The following is a 7099-nucleotide window of genomic DNA, read 5'->3' on the forward strand; positions in this document are numbered from 1 at the left end:
TTACAGACGTAAACGCATCTTCACTGGCAAATGCATTACTAAAAGCAAAATCCAACTGTGTATCTTTGGGATAAACCAAAATAGATTCATCATTACGATAGTCTGTACGACTCTGTACAAAGTGTTTGAAATATTAATGATTCAATATTTTACCATCCATCAGGAGGCCTTTCGAGCATGTCATAGCGTCCTGGCAATCTGTGAGTCAAACATGTGATTAAAGCAAATGATGGCACAACTCAATATTTATGCTTCAGGTGAAAATTAAATGATAAGGTTATGGGACATGAAAAGAGTGGAACACCTCTGCAAACTCCGCACTATAGAACTTTCTAACTGAATTAATCATTATTTTCTGATGTGCGACACTGTTAAAGAGTGTAGCAGCGCTTTGGTGCTGCCAAGGGCAGGTTCTTGGCATGGGTTATACTGGGTGGTTTGCCATTGCCTTCCCAGCAGTAGTTCGGGCAGGGATTAATGTATAAATATAAATAAATAAACGGTGGCAAACAAGCATCGGAGGATCAAAATGAACAAATCAAAACAAAGTAGACAAGTGTGTTTGAGAGAAACAAAATGGACTTCCAGACAAACAGCTGCAAGAGAAAATGTATTCAATTTCAAGGAACCAATGAAAAGAAAAACAGGGGATACCAAGGATTTTGATCCCAAAATAAATTTGGATTATATATGAACGAGCAGAAACCTATGGTAAAAATTGCCGACAGATATTTCTTCGTTATTATTTCATTCATCATTATTATACGGAAGTAAAGGTAATCCTGTTGAAACTGGCATTCATTCCAGCGAGGGGTTGGAGAGGAGCGAGGAGTTGGAGAGGAGCGAGGGGTTGGAGAGGAGCGAGGAGTTGAAGAGGAGCGAGGGGTTGGAGAGGAGCGAGGGGTTGGAGAGGTTAGCGAGGGGTTGGAGAGACTACCCACGATACTAATAAACAAATAAATGAAGCCTTTTATTCTTGCACTGGTTGAAAGAGCTAAAAAAAAGTTTGAGGTTATACATTTCTTAACAGCAAATATTTTTTTCTCAGGAGCGATCGAGGCAGTGGTCTGTTGCCTATACACCGCTCGGGTTCAATTTTTCTATCTGATCAAAAAAATTATAATCTCCCTGTAGGTTTGGATGAATTTGAAGCATCATTAGATTTAGTAAAAAAACTTTTTTATATCTCCGAGGAATGTTTCTTGTTTCAGGGTGGAACAGACAGACAGATAAACAGCATTTAGCGTATTAATAGGTATGTAAATTGGATGAATGTTTGGTTTACCCCTCACACAAATATATACACTGTATATGCAATTCATACAAGGATCAATTATCGCAAAGTGGGCATAAAGAAAGGGAATTACAATGGCAGCAGTTTCAACGAGGATTTGAGACGAGCCCGAGAGGACAAAGATCAATGGGTGAAGAATTAGGGAACCAGAAGGCACTCGGTAGAGCGCATACCTCCGCCAGGCTGGAGAGTTTACGTTTTGTATCGCAACGATAGGCCGGACCTGGATCCGGATCATTCGTCCTTTTCACACACCAAAATATAAGCAGCTTGTTCTTGTCACCCACCCAACTCATCCACCAGATTTTGTATCGTATTCAGCCCCATCTTTCAATAGTGAAGAAAAACTTTACATCTTACTATAATTCACCAAATGTCTGTCCGTTCGAAGGTACGGCTGAACGCTGAAACGGCTGAACCATGGGTAATGCTCGGACCCCTCGGAGATCTCGCGAGATCTCGGAGACGGTGGGAGGGATTTTCGAAGCTCCACACGGTCTCCACGTTTTTCGAAGTTAAGTCTGTTCACAATTGTATTTTGTCGAAACTGTATTTATCTTTCGGTGTGTGAAGTTATTGTGTGCAACTTTGGTTGTTTCTCGGTGTTTATCTTTCATAAATTGATCGTCTGTTTGCCGTGTCGTGTCTTGAGGCCTTGTACAGTGTGCACTGTACAACCTTGAGGCTTTGTTTTTCTCTCAGCGGTCCGTCGTTTTGTGATCCAATAACTTTCGTTCTCTGTATTCCCAGGCTTTTCACCCATAGCCTACTTCCTTGTGTAAATCTCAACTCAAAAAAAAAAAAAAAAAAAAAAAAAAAAAAAAAAAAAAAAACATTTCCTTCTCTGTTCTCATTCGTTTATTCATTCTTATTCGTTCGTTCGTTCTTCGACCACGTGTTTCTCCCCCATTTCCCCAGATAGTTTTCACTCATTAACCTTCAATGTTTACACTTTCCCATCAAGTTATGTATTCCGCCATATTTTATAACACCTTTTTCTTCTTCTTCTTTAAAAGGCTGCTTTCGACTTGCTCACCAAATCAATTCATCCCAAAAAAAATATCCATCTCCTATAGTGCCTTTTTTCTACATTCCCTAAACTCTCCTGCACTCCATCCTCCATTCAGCGTCCTTAAACGTATTTTTAACTCGAAGGTCACAAGAAACTCATTTTGCAATAAATGTTCGTTTCCCATAAATCGTACACTTTCAAAAATCCAATCTCACCCCTCCCCTCCAAATCTTCCCCATAACCCCTCCCCTCCAAATCTTCCCCATCACCCCTCCCCTCCAAATCTTCCCCATCACCCATCCCTTTCAAATCTCCCCCCTTGCCCCCTCCCTCCTAAACTACCCCCTCACCCCTCCCCGCCAAGACGCCCCCTCGCCCCTCCCCTCCTAGACTCCTGCCTCACCCCTCCCCTCCAAATCTCCCCCATATCCCATCCCTTTCAAATCCCTCCCCTTGTCCCTTCCCTCCCAAACTCCCCCCTCACCCCTCCCCTTCAAATCTCCCCACCCTCATTGCTTCTCAATTTCCCCCCTCTCACTCCCCCTCCTCAAAGCGTCCTCCCCGCTTCTTCCCCCTTCAAACTCTCACCTCCATCTCCCCCAACCTTCTGCCTCGCTCTTCCCCCTCCTCAAATAACACCTCATTGTGGCTCACCCAATCACCATCAAACCTTTTGTCCGCCCCATCCTTCCCTTTCTCCGAGCTATTCTGAAATCTCTGACACACCTTCAACAGCTCTCCCTATCTCTTCCACCTCTTCCACATCTTACCCTACCCCTCCTCCCCCCTGTTCTGTATCTGATGCTCCCCCTTCCTCTTCATTAACGGTATGGACCTCAAACATCCGGGGCCTTCGTTCAAACTTAACTGATCTCTCCATACAGGTTGCTTCTGTCAAACCAGACGTGATCTGCTTAACAGAAACTTTCCTCCTTTATGATGTCTCTGATTCCATAGTATCTCTCCCGGGCTACTCCCTCCTCCGGTATGATAGACCTGAGCCTCGTCCTGGAGGCGGGGTTGCTATCTTTATCAAAAACCCTCTTCCTCACTCGCCCTGCACTGCACTCTCTCCACCTCACCCCCAGGAATACCTCTGGCTACGGCTTCCCCTTCGCTCCCACCTCTTGTTCATATGTGTGTTGTACCGTCCACCAAACAGTGATGACTCCATCTACATCTCGCTGTCTGATGATATGGACCAACTTCTATCTACTCATCCCAACTCTCTCTTCCTCATATGTGGTGATTTCAATTGTCACCATGCCAGTTGGCTGGGTGTGGGTACCTCTCTCACCAGCCATGGCTCTTCAGCAAAGGACTTCTGCGACTCACTGGGACTGACACAATCTGTCAATTTCCCGACCCGGATCTCAGTCAACGGAACATCTTCTCTTCTGGACTTGGTTATGACTAACTTCCCTGAAAATGTCTGCTGCTCTTCTTCTGCTCCGATCGGATCATCTGATCATGTCCTTGTTAAAGTGGACATCTCTCTGACCATCCTCAGGGAGCCTGCTCAGCGTCGACGAGTCTGGCATTTCACTCAGGCCAACTGGCACGGTCTTCAAGCAGCCATCAATCATCTGGACTGGTCTCCCATCTCTACCACCTCTGACATCAACTCATCCTGGGAATTCTTCCAAAGTAAATTGCTCTCTCTCATGCACAGATTTATCCCATCTCGTCTTCAGTTGTCATACCCTTCCTCCCGTCCATGGTACACGGAATCTTGTGGTGAGGCTGTTGCCCAGAAACAACTTGCCTTCGTCTCCTGGAAAGCAAATCCAACGGAAGGAAATCTCATTTCCTTTCACAAAGCCCGAAACAAGTGTGTGTCCACCCTCAGGAGAGCCAGGAAACAATATCTCTCCATTCTCAAGACCGAACTCTCTTATCTGTCTCCCTCTTCCAAATCCTGGTGGCGTCTGGTCAAATCCGTTTCTGGTGTTTGTTCCCCCTCCATCCCCTCCCTTACCTCAAACGGCTACACAGCTGACTCCGCACGTGAAAAAGCTGAATGCCTCAACTCTGTGTTTGCCTCTAAATCTTGTGTCCCAAACCCATCCCTCTCTGTACCCACCATACCCAGTCGTACCCTGCTGCTCCTGGACTCCGTGTCCTTTCCTCCTGACAAGGTGGAAAAGTTTCTGTCAACCCTCGACTCTGATTCTGCAACTGGACCCGACGGCATCAGCCCACGGGTCCTAAAATCCTGCTCTGCTGCTCTATCTCACCCTCTCTCTGTTCTCTTCACCCTCTCTTTTGCTCAAGGTCAACTGCCATCTGCTTGGAAATCAGCCAACATCACCGCTTTGCACAAAAAAGGTGCAAAAACAGATCCTAGCAACTACAGACCAATCAGCCTTCTCCCAATTATCAGCAAAGTCATGGAATCCATCATTGCTTCGGATATGAAATCTTTCCTCTTCTCCAATGGCTTGATCTCTGATCATCAATTTGGTTTCAGACCAGGTCACTCTACTCTGGACATGCTGCTTCTGCTGTCTCAACAATGGATGGAGGTCCTCAATGCCAAACAGGAAATTAGAGCTGTCTCCCTCGACATATCACGTGCCTTCGACACGGTCTGGCACCCCGCTCTGCTCACCAAACTCTCCTCCTTTGGTATCCATGGAAATCTCCACGCATGGCTGGCGGACTTCCTCTCTAGTCGTCGTCAACGTGTGGCCCTGAATGGGTTTCTCTCTTCTCTTCCTGTTCAGGCTGGAGTTCCCCAAGGCAGTGTTCTGGGCCCCGTGCTTTTTCTGGTCTTCATCAATGATCTCTCTGACTCTCTCGAAAATCCTCTCTATCTCTTTGCTGATGACTCCACTCTCTGCCGCTCCATTCGTCTTCCCTCAGATCGGCAGTCTGCTGCCTCCTCACTCTCTGAAGACCTGGACAAAATCACAGACTGGTCAAACAAGTGGAACATGTCTTTCAATCCTGACAAATCTCACACTCTTACTATGTCTCTCCGAAAAGATCGACTGGACAACCCTCCCATCTACTTTCTCAACAATCCTCTCCAAGAAGTTCTGTCGCTCAAGATTTTGAGTCTCACTATCTGCCATGATCTTTCTTGGGAAAACCACATTTCCAAGCTGGCCTCCAAAGCCAGTCGCCGACTGGGCATCCTCCGTCGTGCGAAGTCCTTCCTCGGCACACCTGAGCTCCTCACCACATACAAGGCTTTCATCCGCAGCTCAATGGAATACTGTTCTCCCCTATGGGCCGGTGCTCCTGCCTCACACCTAGCTCGGCTTCATGCTGTTGAAACCAAAGCTTTCAGAATTATTGGAATCTCCCGCGATGAAGCTATCTCTGAGGGCCTTTCACTCACTCACCGCAGGCAGGTAGGTGGTCTTTCTGTCTTCTACCGACTCCTCTCCGGCCTTGCACCCCCAGCTCTCTCTGTGCTCTGTCCCCCAAATATTCCTACAGGTCGCACAAGATCTGCCAGCAACCCTCTGATGGTTAAACTGCCGAAATCTCGGCTCTCTGCTCACCTTCACTCTTTCATTCCTCTTTTCTCCCGCCTCTGGAACAAACTCCCTCACTCCCTTCAATCCCACTCCTCCCTCCAGGTCTTTAAAACAGCTGTTCACCACCATCTCTTATCTTCCCCCATCCAAAACCTTGATCTTTTCTACCCCCGCTAATTCACCCCAGATCCACCTTGTTTGAAATTCCAACTTCTTTCCTGGAAGTCCTGGCAGTGTCCATATGTTTTATACCTCTCCCACCGCCCCCTTCCCATGCCCCCCCCCCCAAAGCCCTCGCCCTCTCTCAGATCTCTCGATGTCTCCATGTCTCTCGGTCCCTGCTCTCAAATGTTGTGTTTGTGTCCTTCCCCCTCTCTCCCCATCTTGTCTACCGCTCCCGATGTTATATGTTTTATGTGTCGGTTTGTCTTTCTGTGTGATTAATGTTCGCTCTTTCACGAGCCTCGATCTTGTATACAAAAAAAAAAAAAAAAAAAAAAAAAAAAAAAAATGTTTTTCCAATTTTTCCAAGTTTTCCAATTTTCCCAAACACGATGGAATAATATTTACCGATATGAACAGTGATGTGGCTTTTGTTGAAATTCTACAAATACTGTTTATTCTACGTACCAGGAGAGAGTAGATCGACTCCTGACGAACTCTTCCGATATAAACGTGTGGCTGCGAAGTAACATGTCAGCGTGTGCAAAGCGACTGAGAAACAGGTGTAGCGGCCGCTTCCGTGTTACAGATTCGGCGCGCGCTCTTCACACATAAACGTGCGACTGAGAAAGACGTGTAGCGGCCGCTTCCGTGTTACAGATTCGGCGCGCACTCTTCACACATAAACGTGCGACTGAGAAAGACGTGTAGCGGCCGCTTCCGTTTTGCAGAATTCAATCTTTTTTCAAAATGGGCGCCATGTACTCTTTAGATTTTGATGATTTGCATGTGATATGATTCAACGGATGTTTATATGAATCGTTTAAAATAAAAAAAGCCTTCAATTTCTGATATTTTGCCTTTTCATTTGGGCCTCCCTTTTTTTGGCCAAATATCTCAATGAAGAAGAATCACTTTAGAAATTCTCGGATCCGGATCTTCACCAAACTCGAATCAATTCATCCTCGTCATATAACCAACCTGTCCACCAAGTTTCGTCCGAATCCGTCCATAACTTTTTGAGATATCCTGCTCACAGACAGACAGGGGTGAAACGATAACCTGCTGCACCTCCGGTAGTGGAGGAAAAAAAAGAAAAACCCGGCATGGAGTGAGTGAGTCCCGGTAGAGGAGGAATCGGGG

Source organism: Myxine glutinosa, chromosome 9 (assembly GCF_964187855.1).
Source record: "Myxine glutinosa chromosome 9, kmMyxGlut1.1, whole genome shotgun sequence".
NCBI lineage: Eukaryota > Metazoa > Chordata > Myxini > Myxiniformes > Myxinidae > Myxine > Myxine glutinosa.